This window comes from Silurus aristotelis (assembly GCF_946808225.1).
Source record: "Silurus aristotelis genome assembly, chromosome: 1".
NCBI lineage: Eukaryota > Metazoa > Chordata > Actinopteri > Siluriformes > Siluridae > Silurus > Silurus aristotelis.
The window spans coordinates 13,594,987-13,612,813 of NC_139574.1; the positions used below are offsets into that span (position 1 = coordinate 13,594,987).

Below are 17,827 nucleotides of genomic sequence, written 5' to 3' on the forward strand. Positions count from 1 at the left end.
TTGCAGCTTCAAAATGTTTCAATTGCATATTTATACATATTTACTGCATATTGCATATTTCCTGAAGTTAAACTTGATTTTATTTACTTGCCTTTTTATCAGTGCAGTAAATTTTGTAACGACCAATCCTACAATCTTAAAATTACACAGGTCTAAAACACACAAACACATGCCGATGCACACACACAACACACACACACACACACACACACACACACAGACACACACACACACACACACACAGACACACACACACACACACACACACACACACACATGCCTTCTGCTTATGGAAGCCCTGTATTCTGTGTTAAAAGGAATCCTAGCAGGCCATGTGGATGCTCTGCCCTGCAATTCTGCCCTGTGAGAAGATGCAAATGACCATTCGACTTGGCATGCCTAGCAATATGGCCATAGTTTTCAGAAGTACTGCTCTCCAAACAGCATTACAACACAACAATAAAAACGCCCACATTCCCTCAACTGAAAATGCCTTTGGATTTGGAATATGGTTAAAACTTTCTAAAAAGTTACACACTTTTTTCTTTACAAGTTGGGTTAGGACCAAAGGCTAGTATGGAGATTGTAGCTTTTGTAAGAAAAATAATAAAAATGTCTTGAAATCACATTTTTAATCCACATGAAATCCCATATAAAGGAACTTCCACATTTTTGGAAGGCACATACTTTTATTTGTCACATTTGTAACCCAATACTTTAAACCACTGCCCTGGTAATATAAAATAAACGTAAACTCTAATTCAGGTAATAATCAAACATTCCTTCTAATGACAAGCAATAACTACAGTGTTGTATGATCACTACTCAATGACAATATCAGTGCTTAGTGCAAACTTGTGTTTTAGTTCCATGTGCATTTTTGCATCAGCTCTTGAGAATGGTGAGTGAGTGTAAAGCCGGCCAATATATATCCAGAGAGGACGCTTAAGACCCATCATAAAACAGCTTGAATGGCTTCAATCAGGAAAGGACCAATCTGAGCTCTCGTTCAGGTAATAGCTTCAAGGATCTGACACTCTTCTGTCATGAAAATTGAGGGTGAGGGGTCAAGGTTGACTGAGAAGTGAAATTTCATTATGCCTTAAGACTTAGCTAAGGGGCTTTGCACTGACACCCATCATAAATTCTGTAATGGATAGCAAGGAAACTGGATTTTTTTATTACCCCGTGCTTAGAAAGAGATGGTGGACATGTAGGTGACAGATGATGTCCTCCATATTTTGCTGAAGACAGATGTGAGAAGAGGCTAATAACCAAAAGACACGGTCAGCGTTGTGGTTTTTATTGCCTGCGAGTTTCAGCACTGAATTTTCTGTTCAGGTTAAGAGCCACTGAAATATGGATTGCTTAGTATTTTATTCAGTGGATATATCACATTTCTGCCAATGCAATCAAATAATTCTAATTTGACATTTAGGTACCAACTATTCACATATACCAAAGACTTGACATTTAAATAATGCTGCCTCTTATTAGCATCTCATCATGGCCTTTTTGAACAGTGGTAATGGGTTGCACTGGCAACCTTTCTTCATTGAAACCTTAGCTGTCCACTACACAAGTCGAGGTGAGTCTTAAGAAAGAAAACTGGAGTTTCAATTTTACCATGAACATGCAAGAGTAGAAAAGAATGCAATAATTCTGACTTTTCACTGACTACCTGCTCTGAAGCCTCTGAATTGCCCTAGTGATGTACGGAGAGCACTGGGACAGAATAAAGGTATTAGTCCTGGATGAAGGAGAACAAATGGGCCGTGGATGTGGACATACTTTTTTATCCTGAATATAGGTCGGGTGATTTAATTGGCACAGAGAGATAGAGAGATGTTATCGTCTTTTTGTCCTCTTCAGCATGCCAGAACAACACTTGTGGTCCAGCAGATCAATGCTTGCTTCATCAGTGCAAGGCTTTCTCTAGGATTGTGATCTAGGTGCCTTGTGAAAGTGCTCTGCTAAAACAATGCTAAAGATTTATATTCATTTATAATTTAGCTTTATTCTGGTACAGAAACCGACCCGAGGTGTAGGAGTGAAAGCTAAGTTATAATTTTTTGGTATGGATTTAGACTCATTTTCTCCCCGAACTGGTAATTTTCCAACCCACCAGCTAGCACTCCCTTATTACACGACAGCTATCAAACAGCGGATAGCAGTCATGTGTTGTCTCAAACCCACGAACCAACTGCAGTTTTTTTAACTGCTGTGTCACAGAACAACAAACAAAAACTGTGACCCTCTTTCCACATACATAAGCTAACAGGCAACAATGAATGTTTAACGTCACTTTGATTGAGCAGGAAGATCGTGGAGAATGCCTTGTATATCTTCCACTCAAAAATCTCTGATGGTTTGGTCATTGTCAGCAATAAAAAGCTTATGAAATTATTTCTTAAAGTTTTATAATAAAGATTTACTTGGTTAATGTTTAATATTAAATATTCAATAAAATAGATGATCACTGGTTATTTTTCTACTATTGGCATTAAAACTGTATAAGGTGATGAAGATATGTCAGGTGATTTAATGTGATGAAGATAAAATATCTGAATTGCCCTAAATAAACTCTCTGGGAAAACTCAAGTTGCCTAGGTACCAAAAGGTACCTTACAGAAAAGCATTCATTATAGAGTTTTACATACAGTTTCTTCCAGAGGCACATCCCAAGATCGCTTAATGAGTCTAGTTGGACTTAGGAGGGTATTCCTGCAACCACAGGCCTGCATATACATTTTTTTCATGGTCACATGATCACTTCAGCCGCAGTACATGTGAACAATTTGATGACTAAAAAGAGCAACTTTACCTTTAAATCCTGTCTTGTTTATCTTTACTGTCTTTTCACTCTGTCGCACTGTGTTATATGTGGAATAAATTTCAGCTCTGGCTCTGAATTGAGTTAACGAGGTTATGAGAATAAATATTTGTGCTAGTTACCAAACAATAATTGAATTTTTTTTTTATACATTGATGCCATTTTTGAAAAACCAAGCTCTGAGTGGAGAGAAATCAGTATCCATGGCTGTATTTATTCAAAAGAATATATGTAACATGATCTTACTGCTAAAATAATCAAACTAAAACAAAATTCTTACATTTAAAAGGTCACTCGGCATGTTGTATTTAGAAGCAACATTGCTAATATTGCTTGCAAGAAATTCTTAGTATGCAGAAAGAAGAAAAAAGAAATTCCAGCCATATTCCACCACATTGTATCAATGGGATACATTTTCTGTCACTCAGATCTACCGTAATTTCCGGACTATTAAGCGCACCCAAATATAAGCACTGATTTTTACAAAAAAAAATTATTTTGAACATAAATACGCCGCACCTGTCTATAAGCCGCAGGTGTCTACACTGAAACTAATGAACTTTACACAGGCTTTAACGAAAGACAGTGTCTGCTACACGGCTTGTATCTAAACAGTAGCCTACCAAGAAAGTCATTGTTCACTGTCTTCCTCCTTCCTTTCACAACTATTTCTCTCTAGAGTTTATCTTTTGGCATCGTCGTGCGTTTATCAGATCAGATTATGCAGATCAGAACACAGGTGAAGTATGTTTTTTCATGCCTGGTTGTTTTCAGCGTGACGAATGATTCGCATTTCCTGTGGCCAGTGCGAGTGAGCGGCAGGTCAAACGTCAGAGGTACATCATCCATATTTATGATGTGGTGCGGCCCGATTCAGTGGGAGCGCATCTGATTTAATATAAAGAGTTTCATTGGTTCACCTAAACCCGTTCGGCAATTTCATTGGTCTAATGTTATGGGTCTCAGTTTTTTGGCTTGAAGCTTGTGGCTTGAAGCCTGGGAAAAACCCTGGAAAAATCCATAAATAAATAGCCACTTCGTTGTTTAAGTCGCAGGGCTCAAAGAGTGGGAAAAAAGTAGCAGCTTATAGTCCGGAAAATACGGTAAATGTCTTTGTTGGTAGCATAGAGACTAGTGTCATACTGTGATTTTAGTAGATACTGTCCTAAACCACTGCCAACAACAGATTTTCACAATTCCGTGTTCCATATTGGTGATCAGAATCAGTCAGAGATGCAGGTGATTCTGGAGAGAATGTGTGAACATAAGCTAGCAAGCTAATCATATAATCAGCAAGTAGCAACTATTAAGACAATGCAGTAAAATGCAGGGATAAAATATAGCTCCAACACCTCTACTATATTCATGTTCTTGTGCTGTTATTTATCTTCAAACACATGTTACATTTATGATAACCAGGCCAAAACTGAACGTGTACTGTTTCAATTGTCATGGAAAGTTAACTGAGGAATTTTGGAGGCTGTGCTGTGACAGTACAGATGTGCCTGTTAATGCAGCGAAAAGACAGCACTTCACATTGAATGAACGTCCACTGACAGAAATGCCTCTAAAACAGAGACAGGAAGCACTACCATTCTGATCACAGAGGCCTATAGAGGATGCTTCGTAGAAAAAGCAAAAAACAGGGCGCTTATCAAAAACACAACCTAAGGCAGGATGCCACTAGAGGATGCATTTCATGGTCGTGTCGGATTCTCACCTGCCTATAGTGTGATCTCCTGTCACTTAATTTGATTGCTCTAGAGCCATGCAGCGCTGGCCCAGCTGGGAGAGAGTACGCCAGTGATTCACTATTAGCAACCCGGTTTCTCTCGTCTATTATTAAAAAAAAAATCGGCAATTGAAAAAAAGGGCAGCAAGAGGATTCATGCAATATCAACACTACCATCTGGGTAATAACGAGGCTTTCATCCTTATCAAAGGCCTTTTCATGGCTGACGGAAGCGGAGCAATAATGATGGCTTTTTGACAACCGACAATCAAAACTCAATTTCTCTACCAAGTGTGTTCTGCTACACAATGGCACCGCTGCAAACATGGCACACTCCTCATGGCACTGCATGTCACTGTGAGAGCTGCTTTCCGGCACAAACCCGCCATGAAAACAGCCACGTCTGTGGCACAGCTGCCATTTTTTTATTCATAACACATGTTTAGACGTTTGCGTCCCAAAAGGTTGGCTTTGATGCATCTTCATTCACTTCCTGTACTGATGTCAGTTTCTTTGTGAATAATGCGAGTTGATGTCATAGTTGCCATGGAGTGAAATTGCTGCATGAAATGTGCGTTTGTACCCACTAGAGAGATGAAAAGTTAAAAAGTTAATATTCTGTAACTTTGCACATTTATATGCAAGAATGTAACCCACTTTAGGCAATAAATCATTGATCTATTATCAAGCTCATCTGTATTTTGGCTTAAGGAATGTACTCAATATAGACTTGTTAAATAGAATAGAATAAAGTTAAAGACACACTCTTGTATAGTACGCCTTTGAAATTGGTAGCATTAAATTTCCCCTTCAATTGAACTAGAAGACCCATACCTGTTCCAGCATGAAAATGCCCCTGTGCACATAGCCAGCTCCATGAAGATATTTTTGACATGGGTTGGATTGGAAGATCTTGAGAACCCTCCTGAACACCATCGGAATGATTTAGAATGCTAACTGCACCCCAGATCTCCTCACCCTACATCAGTATTTGGTTTTACTAATGCCCTTGTGATTGAATGATCAAAAACCTCTGTAAGCACACTCCAAAATCAAGTGGAACATCTTCCCAGAAGAGTGAAGGGTATTATAACTGAACATGGGGACTAAATGTGGAATGGGATGTTCAAAAACCACATGCGAATCTTATGGCCAGGTGTCCACAAACATTTGTCCATATAGAGTATTTAGCGTTAAAATCGATCTTGAGGAACATCGCTCAGGGTTTCTGCATTGTATGAGTGCTCAAAATTAGGTATAAATTAGGAATGTAACACGAAACTCTAGCTTTGTCTGTTTACTGCTATAAATATATGAATTCAGATTTAAACTCAAGTAAGAATTACCTCAAAGAAAAGAGGCCTATCACTATGCCCTCCCCAATACTGGACAAGACACCCGAAACTTAGATGCATTGTTAACATATTGTGAGAGTTCTGATAGTTCCTCAACCATGAGCAATGTTACATTATATTTGTACCTGCCTACATTATTTTCTTACAAGTTTAGTTTCTCAATTTCTTAAATATGAATAAATTAGTAGTCCAATTTAAAATACTGACCAGGCAGCTGCTAAGGATGCTATAAATGCCTTACTTTTTTTCAGGGTAAGGAACATAGATGTCTTTGTTGTTCTAAATATTTTATTTGTATTTAGTTACACCCTTAATATAAATAGTTAAAGTGCCCTAGCTTTTATTTTTCGGTTTCTGGCTTAAACTGTCAAATAAATCAAAAGAAGCTTACATTTGAAAAAAGTTTGGCTAAATCATATCAGTTACTTTAGACAAATAGAGCAATCATGTGGCCAAAGACAGACAAAGACAAATCTGTTTTTGACTTATCCAGTCTTAAAAAAACGAACAACATATTAGTCAGTCGTGTATACATGTCAGCGTTAAAGAGAATTAAAGCTCAGTTCAAATAAGGCCTTGCTTGAGAAGACAGAAAGATGTCTAAGGTGTGCTCTCACAAACAGCAGGTCCTCTATGTCAGTGTGTCTGGACATGACCAGAGGTGCTATCCTGAGAAATAGCCCATTTAAGGCAGATGGGATTGCTCTGGGTTTGAAATGTAGACTGCATAATGATGTCTGGAAGCAAGCTATAAGACTCCAGCTCTTTATGGCGAGTTGGGGGATAAACATGGTTCGTGGGCATTCTGAAACCCTAGATCTGATGATTAATAAGGGCAGCTTGGGACACAGGAAAGGGGCAAGAACAGACCAAGGATTCCTGGAAAATAAATGTGAGCTTTAAGGGAAGTGTTGATCTGCTTTCAAGAAAACTGTGGAAAGATAAGGTTCCTAAGGAATCTCAATGTTCGGAACATAACATTCAGAAAATTTCATATCCACATTTAGACTATACATGTTATTTCCTGACATGCTAAAAAATTTACATGTCAGGCCTCACACCCCACAGATATAACAGTGAAATATGTTCCCAAGTAATTTAGGACTATAGTAGGGCATGGAGTATCAAGTTAAAGTTGTTTGAGGTCCAGCATTCCAGTACCATTCTCACCCATATTTAATTACATATAACCACATAGTATATTAGTGTATGCTGGCTTGACACTGACAACCTTTTTAAGACTTTTTTACTCAAGACCCTGCATTCATCTTTGCAGAATGAAAACCTGAAAGAAATCTGAAAAGATTTTGTTTATGAGCAAAAACTAAAAGATGCTTGACCAAAAAACTCATAAAAAAGAGCCCATTTTACCACCCTTATGGTTCTTTAATAATAAGCCCGCTAATATTAAAAGACATAGGAAAAGTCCATGGTATTAAAGCTGTAAATAATAAAAGAACGGCTGGAATTATCTATAACAAAGGATAAAGTGAAGCTGAATCTGTGTATACGGGCCAGATCTGGGACCACAGGCTATACAATAATGAAATTGAGAGCTGGCGTAAATGAGAGGATCTTTCCTTCATTTCCTCCAAGCATTTTGTATTATATCTAACTCTCATACACATTAGTCCCCCCAATAAACCACATAACTGAACTTAGGCACGCTTGCATGCGGATTCCAGTAACTCTGGCTCTGTTTAACCTGGGGCACATCTATAAATGCATTTAGTATGGAAGCCAAAGTAGCCCCATGCTCCACTTGGTCATCAGTTTCTGAAAAAATAGTGCCACTGTTTGATGATGGCCCTTAACCTAATAAAAAGTATGAAAGAATGAGTGAACGTCCATCTGCTAAGAATACCCTGGTCCCTATTGCACTCAAGACTGAGATGTAAGAAACAAATTTAGTCTATTTCCCTTTCCCTTTAAGTCTTTCTATTTATCAGTACCTAGGGTGTTTTTGTCAAGATAAATAATGGCATAACACTACACTTGCAAGAGAAGATGAGTATGTCAGCTTTCATTTGAGCAGCTGTAACAGCTATTGGGCAACATATGCAGAGGAGTTGATGCAGGACAGACAAGGGGGGGGGGACAGAAAATTGCATTGCCTGTTCAATAGGCCAATGAGATTAGGCAAAAATAAAAATTATCATAGAAATGATATTTTTGAGACATTGTAAAAAAAAACTAAAAAAAAAACCCTGATTGTGTTCAGGACATGGAAGAATTGTCACAATAAAAACACAATAAAACATCTTTTTGTTCCTTTAAATAAAAGGTGTGCATAAAAAAACCTCTTCTTTTGAAAATATGATTTTCTCATTGTCTGTGTGGGAGTATTTATGACGCATGGCAAATACTGTGTGAATTCTTGATGTGCCAGATAATAGTGCATGTCTGTGTACACTGTACATGAAACAAGAATTTTATGTATTCTTTAGTACTCTAACAGAAGTTCCTCCAAGGCTATGGAAGCTGCCAGGAATGTCATTAGTATTCATACTGCATACTCATTTCCCAGGTCCCTGCACATGTTTAGAAATGTCTTATTTTCCAAGGGTACATTGTAATGTACTGCATTGCACAGTATGTAACTCGTTTATATAAACGATGTATTAAATGTTAGAAAGAAAAAAAAGACAACTTTTCTAGTAATTTTGTCTTTGCAGAAAAGTTTGGAATTAATGGTAATATGAATATGAATATACGTACATCTACGTGACAGAAAGCATAATGTCACACTATGATAGGAAATAAAGCCTCAGGGGAAATCGGATTTCTCAGAGTTCACTGCTCATACGTGTGCTAGGCGTTTCTATGATTACTAAGGACAGCACTGAACACAAAGCATAAAGTTGGATATTATAGTACATTCACATTCGCATAGCACGAAAATCTAAGTGCAAACCTTGAAACTTATTTTTAATTAATGCCTTGAAACACATTTAAAAATATTTAATTCAAAGCTTTTATAGACAGTTTGGTATCTATTTATTATAGGACACAAAGCCACAATGCTTTGACCCTCAATACACAAAAAAAAAAAAAAAAAAAGATATATATGATATTTAGTTCTATTGTTGTTCTATTGGATGTTCAGTGCCATGCATGCATTTCAGTGGCATAATACATTTTAATAGTTTAATGTAATTGCATGATGTGTAAAAATTTAACAAAGCAGGACACAAGACTTGTGATATAAAGATTATGAGTTTGATATAGTTTTCCATTTTATCACACTTATTCTTGCATTTTTTTTTACACAGTTTTGTAATTCTTGAATCTGATTTGTCCAGTTTTTTATAACTCAGGGGTGGGGCCAGGGGTGTGTCATTGCTTTATTGTTTCTTAAGTAATCAATAATTGACAGTGATTTGTATACTAACCATGCCATGTATTAAAGTCTAATAATTACAGATGACTAATTAAAGGAGACTCCGTTGTCAGCACTTGTCAGCAAACTGTGTAATTTTCAGATTGTTCAATGGATCACAATGTTGCATTCTTCAGGATCTTGGTAACAGGAGAAAGTAAAGGAATGACAGTGTATAGCTACTTTCGAACTTGATTCTTCTTCATAAATAAATAAAAATGTAGTTGCTGACAATCCGCTCTGTTATAAAGGGAATAAAACAATATGGGAATATAATTAACTTCTATAGCAGAATGTGCTGTTGTGTTTTATCTTATTCAGTGAATCTTTCCTATTTCCTACTTATAACCCACTGGTGTAAAGACAAAAAAAAAAAAAAAACAGTCAATGGCAAAGCTAAAACAATGTTGCGTATGGGTTTGGTTAAAAAACATTTTTAAGGACAGTGAGAGCAGCCAAAGTTATCTCTAGCAGGCCTGTTGTGTTTTACAGCCCTGTGTGGGACTGTGTGGTTACAGTAATTGAGATGTCACTGTGCTTTATAATCCAATAATGGACAAGGCTTTGCTTTGCAATCTGTTTGGCTTGGGCTTAGGTTGTGAACATAAACTGTGTGCATGTGTGTGTGTGTGTGTGTGCATATGTATGTTTATGTGCATTTTAGGGAGGCTGGGGCCACTTAGTTGTTGTGCATTCAGCACAAATTCCAGTCCCTAATACAGGCCAAATCTCCAGCAACACTGGGTGTCTAGCTGAAAGCGTACGGCTTGAATAGTCAATCCGAGCATCTCCCTAATGTAAGAGCGGACACCGCCAGCAGCCTGCAGCACAATAATGTGGTCAGCGAGCAGACTGGCGAAGTAAAAATTCCGTCTGCAACGGCCATGGGGAAGGAGCTCACAGTGCTGATCAGAAGCTGAGACTTTTCACTTCGCCTGTATCTTATCTGTCTGCAGAGGACAGTTCCCTCAGGTAGTGATTGGGGTCAGAGCGGGTGTATGTACAAGCCTTGTGCATGGTTACAGCAACCTGTCTTTGCCCATTGCAGCTGTTAAGAAAGAGAGAGAGAGAGCACTGAAACACTGCGAACACGAATTTACGGAGAGCAGACGATCTGTTCTGCCTCAACAGGGGGAATACAGGATGTCACGCTAAGCTATGGCAAACTCCTGCAAAATGAAATGTGACAAATGGTGACAAGTTAGCGAGTCAGGTTCCCTTTATTATTCCCTCATTCTCTCTCTCTCTCTCTTTCACACTTCCTGTCCAAATTTCTCTCTCGGATAGTCTGAAGCACTTGACTAGCAGAGCATGTGAACGTGAGGCTGTATTTGACAAATTTTGATGGGCACCCGAGTGCCAAGCTCCCATGGTGCCTGGCGGAGACTGAACAATACCCTACAAATGCAACAGAAATTGTAAGAGAGAATTGTATAATCTGACACACACGCACAGAAACACACACACATACACACACACGCATAGACACACACACACACACACACACACACACACACACACACGAATGCACTCTAACACTCAATCTTGAACAATCTTGATCAGAGTTCTTGGCCTTGACTATTTTATCTGAACACTGAACATCTCATGATTTTAACAACACAATCACATCTACATTTACTCCACAATTTATGTTCAAGGTGCACGGTTTATTTCCGTCTGCGAGAGATATACAACAGGCCCTTTCACCAAAGCACTTCAACCGCTGATAAGAGTCGCAGCAGCTATGGAGGCCGGATGATAGCAGTGCGCCATACTTCTTCCCCTGGTATTTTCTCCAATCTGATCGTTTTTCTTGTGGGGAGCAACAGTTTCATTTTGAAGGTGACTTTCAAGAGTGTTTTGCTCTCTCTCTTTCTGCACTTCTCTGGCTGTCTCCCTTGCAGTCAGGCCTATATGAGATTTAGTATTTCATTTCCACTGGGATCATCATATTTAATTTGCCTGCTGGGAGGAGTGAGGCAGGGAGGAGGAGAGTATGTGTGGGTCTGTGCATGTGTGGGTGTGATAGAGAGCAGGAGAGTCAGGCAGGGGGATCATTTATCATTTATTCAGATAATGATAAATGCTAAATATCCGCAGTTTTTTTCTTGCTTTCCATATATCTTGAAGTATATGACCATTACATATTACTCCTGGAAGAAACCATCAAACATGTCAGATTATAAAACATGTCTTGTATCCTTCTCTCGCTCTTCTCTTAAACCTCTGGTACTTTATGCACTGGGATATTAACCTATACAGAATACATACATTATCTATACTAGCATACATACAAACACATATTTCTACTTAAAAAGCATATTGCATAAAAACACATGTTTGTGGACATCTGACCATAAGATTCATATGTGAGTTTGTGGATTCCACATTGAGATGTTCCACTAGATTTTGGAGTGTGGTTGTGGAGATTTGTGCTCATCACAAGGGTGTTAGTGATGATGGGTGAGTAGGCCTGTGGTGCCATCAGCATTCCAATTCATCCCAAAAATGTTAAATAGGGTTAATGTCAGAGCTCTATAGCAGCCCTATCATGATCTTCCACTCCAAACCATGTAGAGTAAACCATATCTTCATTAAGCTCACTTTGTGCACACAGGAATTGTCATGCTGGGACACGTTTGGGTTTCCTTGTTCAAATGAAGGGAATAGAATTACATATGGCTGGAAAAGTCAGGTGTCCCAATGCTTTTGTCCATATAGTGTATATTCAAATAATGACTGTCATTAAAAATACGAAAATATTCGAGATATGGACACACCTAATATCCTACCTAAAAAAAAATAAGGCTGAAAGAAAAACACTTTCTAAAAAGGCTTTTAAGAGCTTGTTGGAGTTTTGAGTATGTAGTTGTCTTTGGTACCCAGAGAAAAGAGAGTGAGGGGACAATAAAACAGGAGCCGGAGAGATAAAATGGTTCGGAGGGAGCCAAGCGTGAAAATCAGGCGTGTTATGAGAAAAGGATATGAGGCAGAAGCTTGGACGAGGAAATGGAGATGGGGAAGGAAAAAGAGACACCGGAATGAGTCAAATGTAGCAACAGGGCAGCAAAGTGGAAGATATATGAGAGTACATTTGCAAAGAGACTATTAAAAAGCCCTTGAGGACATGTAGAACATACACAGCGCAAGCTTTTAAAACAGGGCCTTGTTTTTGCAAACAGTTCACAACCAGCCATCTGCTACACAGTTCCATTAGTTACTGGAATAGACAAATGTCTTGTAATATCAGAGTATAATGAGGTATTACAGTAATAATTAAAGTGCAATTTGTGGAGTGAGGGGAGAAGCCAAAGTCTCTCTTTCAGCAGTGTTGTAGGAGCGACCAGTGAACAGTCAAATCTTCTTATGTTTAAATTTAAATGTAATTTAACTTACATGGATAATGCGTATGATTTATGCTCCAATCTAAATGCTTATATTTGTTTTATTATTCATTATTTTTATTTATTTATTTATTTTTATTAAACTAAATGGAAAGGAAAACAGTAAATAGATGTGGGTTGCAGTTTTCTTTGGACCTGTATTTGATCATTTATAAATGCTATTTATAAATGCTCATAATCTTGTTTCATCACCTTTAAGTTCACACACACACACACACACACACACACACACACACACACACACACACACACACACACACACACACACACACACACACACATACATAGATACATACATACACATATACAGATGGGAAAGTCAAATTTTGTCAGGCAATATCTACAATGTGTACTTTGTGCAAAAGATGTTAGTGTCCTGGCATATGTGCATGTCCGTGTGTGTGCTGGATTGTGTTGGCACACACATTTACACCCCCCCATGTTTCCATTAGCCACACCCTGCTCTGTGGCAGAGGAGTAAATGGGTTGTCAGGATTGAGTGAAGTTTTAAGTTTGGCAGTCAGAGAGCTGCTGCACTCGAAAAGTAATACAAATGACCAGAATTAAACTGAGCAATGAACCTACAGATCCCATCTCTCTCTCTCTCTCTCTCTCTCTCTCTCTCTCTCTCTCTCTACACACACGGACGAGGCTGAGTGAAAACCGCCTGAGATAAAAAAAAAAGAAGGTGGCTAAGGTAATGTAGCGAATATGTTCAATTTGAAGTTTTTTCGCAGTGAGGTCGTTTTATAGATTTAATTCATGAAGTGCATCATGAAATCATCCCATCTGTGCAATAGGGGACGTCTTTGATATGACTGTGTTCAGTTTCATAGTTCATCAGTCGAACAAAATCTTCTGCAAACTCAATAAAAAGAATGAAAGAAAAAAAAAGAAAAAAAAAAAAAGAAAGAACCGGAGACTACTAGGACAGGTCAGTAAGACGTTATCAGATTATTAGACGATACATGTTGCTTTGAGATGCCATAGATATGTTCCATGTGGCTCAGTAATGAGAAGCTGATTGGACATTATAATCTATTTTTGGACTAATTAATCCATTTAACCTCATTTTCTTTAAGTCATTACCTCCACTGGCAAAATGAAACATTGTGAAACATAGTGTGCATTGAGAAAATGCCCACACACTCACACATAGCCATTCAAACCGCTACAATTCAAATACAAATATGCTGCATCTATTTACTGAAATATTCAGGCACTTTTAGTAAATAAAGAAACTTAAAAAAACAAAACAAAAAAACAAAGACGAATCCAATTTGAGAATTTGGTCCGAGGGGGGCAGAGAAGGAAAGCCAAACTCGAGTTCTGATCCTGATAAAGTTTGTCATGTTACACAATCCAGGCTCTGCTCTGCCCCTGCCAAACAACAGTGTAAATGAAATGGCCGGAGACAGAAAGGCTGAAGGGTGAGGGAGAACATTTCTTTCTATAATTGCTTTGGATATTTGTTTTCCTGTTTACCTCATCTTAGAAACTTGTCGCCTGAAAAAAAGTGCATTAGCGGCTACATGCCCAGTCACACTTTTACACACACACACACACACACACACACACACACACACACACACACACACACACACACACACACACACACACAGAGCGACGCCCTCACTGGCACAAACACACAGGGTGTGACTGCACATATCAGCAAGTAGTTTTTATATCCTTTTTTGGATTGGAATTTCCTATTTTCAAAGTTTTTCCAACAATGGACATACACATACACACACACACACACACACACACACACACACACACACACATTCCCTGTTTTCCAGGTTATCTGCCACCTCTACACTAGTTACTCTTTACAGACCTATGCAATAAAGCCAACACACATTCACACATACATCCTATGCACAGTTTTATAAAAAGAGACCCCTGGACAGATAATCGGAAAAGACGCTGCAGAATTAAAAATGGCGGAACGGACACAAATCAGCGAGGAGAAGATTCAGGCCAAACAAAACCACAGAAAATTTCCAAAGTTTGGGATCATTTCAAACTAAAACATAAAAACATAAACATAAAAAAATACTGTGCAGCTAAATTTTTTAAGTAATTTGAAACTAATTTTTATATTTTTATTTATTTTTTTTATTTATATATACTGGTACACCGTTGAGAGGTTAATCATTTCTGCAGAAATAAAATAGCACAATGATTCATTTGATTAATTATAAACAACCAACACTCCATAGACCATTGCTACAAAATAACAACAATAATAATGATAATAATAATAAATATAAATATAATATTAAATTGTAGTAATAGTTGTAGTGGTATATTAGTAGTGATAATATTACTGTTACTTGTATTAATAGTACTTGTATTCCTGTATACGTTTCTAGCCATTTTTCTAGCTTTATTCTTGATGACCAAAAAACAATATTTTTTGTTAATGTTAATACTGCACTGGCAGACAGTGATATTATTCTGATATTTACACAGTATAAAAAACATTGCTGTTGAAGTTCAGATTTAGCTTATTGCTGTAGACATGCTACAGTAAGCTGACTGTTTGGAGCAGTCACACCGGTCACTCCCACGTCTGGTCAGTGTCTAGGCAGTGTGTGGAAGTCAAACATTAGCCCTCTAATGAAATATACACACTTCATTATAACAATTAGCACGGTTCACTAGCCTGGGGCATCGTGTAATTACAACTATCACCACACCTGCAATTAAATCTTGAAATCCACAGACCTGCTGCATCTACCAGGCCGCCATCTAATAGCCAGTTTACATATGTTATGTGGGAAGGAACATTACAGTTTGCATTACCTTTTATATCATTGGGTTCTTGAAAGACTAGACTTTTATTCATTAGTGGCCATTTTCTTCAAAATCAGATTCTGTTAACACACATGTGTCCCCTCAGCAATGAAGCCTAATTAGCTGTGATGTTTGGTGATTAGTTTCTAACCTGACATGAGAGTGATCACCAGGAGTACTCAGTGGACAGGGTTGAAATGTGTGACACACAGCATGATTGGTATGTCTGTCTGTGTGTGTGTCAAATGTCATACTTATCGGAGGGGCATGCTGGTTGGGGGCCAGGGCATGTCCTGGCATGCCGTAAAGCACATTTGGAAGCATGTTTGTTCTCTGCCTTGCCTATTGTATCTTTCTAAAAGCTCTGGCCGATGCTATATGATATCCCCTCTGTCTCTGTCTAATGGGTGCACTTTTTTCTGCACCCTATCGCCTTTACCAGTTCTAGACAGTGACGTGTACAGCTAGGTGCTTCTGAAAGGGTTCAGTGTTTTCCCCTGGAGCTGAAACTCTGACTTCATACAGTTTATCATCATCGCCCTGTTGGCAAGATATCGCTTTATTCTCGGTGTTGTGTTTAATTTAATAGTGACACAGCTGATAGTATCTGTTTTTGTACGCCTTACTATCCTGAGGGGGCTAAAAGCTAATGTTGACCAGACAAGTGAATAAATAATAAAACTGTGATTTATGGAAATGTGCTTTCACTATGCCCCCAGCATCCTTTTGCCCATTGGCTGACGAACAACACGGTGCGCTAATGGTTGGTTAGCACAAAAGCAAATGGAAAAGCGATTAGCTTGGCGTGGGAGAGCGATACAGACACCCTTCTGCATTCCTGCCGTTGCTCTAATCACTGTAGTCATTTGAAAGAAGAGTCATTGCACCTGTTTAATTACTGTGATAATTGCACACCGTTTGTTTGTAGCCCAGGGGGTCCTGATCCATGTTGCTAATGTTCCCAGCGTTTTTGACGAGTCCTTAATAATGTTAATGTATCTATGCCATTACAGGAGATGCATTTCCTCCCTCCAGATACATGCACTGGACAATGTGTTAGATGGGGCGGCTGCTTACCATGCAGGAAAAACATTGGAGAAGTAAACAATGCCAGTGTTTATTCGATTGTAATGAACTTAGCTTTGTTTGAACTTTGCTTGCTGTCAGTGTTGTTCCGGACAAGTCTTATGGATAGGGAACCAATAGTTGCCTCCTCAAGACAGACTTCGAAAATAAGTCCTGGTCAGGGGCTATACAGCACATTTTTCTGCTTAGTCTGCTCTAACACACTTTTAACACACTTTTTGGGTTGAGTCAGGTGTGTTGGGAGAGTAGAGAACACTAAAAATTGCAGTGTAGCACTAGTCCTTAGCAGAATAAGGAAATAATCCGGGGTCTTCTTTTTGTTTCTACACATACGTTATACAAAACGTGGAATGAAATTGTTCCATGGATTTTCAAATCTATTAAGGTATCTGATACCCTCAGTCTAAAAAAAAGTGTCCGTAAACAGGAAAATGAAAATGTGATGAAAAATGAACTTGTTTGTGTGAGTAACTGAACACGTGCTATGACCTCTTACACATACTGGTCTCGAAACAATAGATTTACAAACCAAAGTCAACAGAAAGGCATGGATGATTCAAACGGTAGTCATATAAAGTATAGTTCCACAGACTCTTATAACACCGTGAGATTGTACGGGATTTCTCCAGCACAGTATGCCATTAATCATGCTTCTTATATTCTAAATAAAAAATAAAAAAACATTTTAAGAAAAAACAGCTAATGCAATTCTCACTTGGAACTGTTACTTCTTCTGACCAATCATTAATGAGAATTGAAAAGCACTGTGGTATATTTATAGCTACTATTAACACAATATGGATAAAAGTTTGTGACCTGACTATAAGATTTGTAAGTCTTTCTTGAACACCCCATTCCACATTTAGTCCCTATTTGCCGTTATAATAACCTCCACACTTCTGGCAAGATGTTCCACTAGATTTCTGGGGTGTGCTTGGAGATTTGTACAGCCACAATGGTGTTAGTTAAACCAGCTATATGTAGGTTGTATGTGCATGTGGGTTGTATGTGTATGTAGGTGTATATGTAGATGTAGGTTGTGGAGGTCTGGGGTGCAGTAAGTGTCCCAATTCATTCCAAATATAATAGGGTTTAATAGGGTTAAGGTCAGAGTTTTATAACAGGTCACTCAATATCTTTTACTCCAACCCATGTAAACCATATCTTCATGGAGCTGACTTGCATGAGGCATTGCCATGCTGGAACAGGTTTAAGTCTCCTGTTTCAAGTGAAGGG

General features: G+C 38.3%; 1 protein-coding gene across 11 annotated transcripts in view; it reads right to left on the bottom strand.

The window, feature by feature from the left end:
• Positions 1-17,827, bottom strand: part of LOC310727448 (receptor-type tyrosine-protein phosphatase mu-like) — a 215,461-nt gene that overhangs the window by 90,894 nt on the left and 106,740 nt on the right. The window lies entirely within an intron of this gene.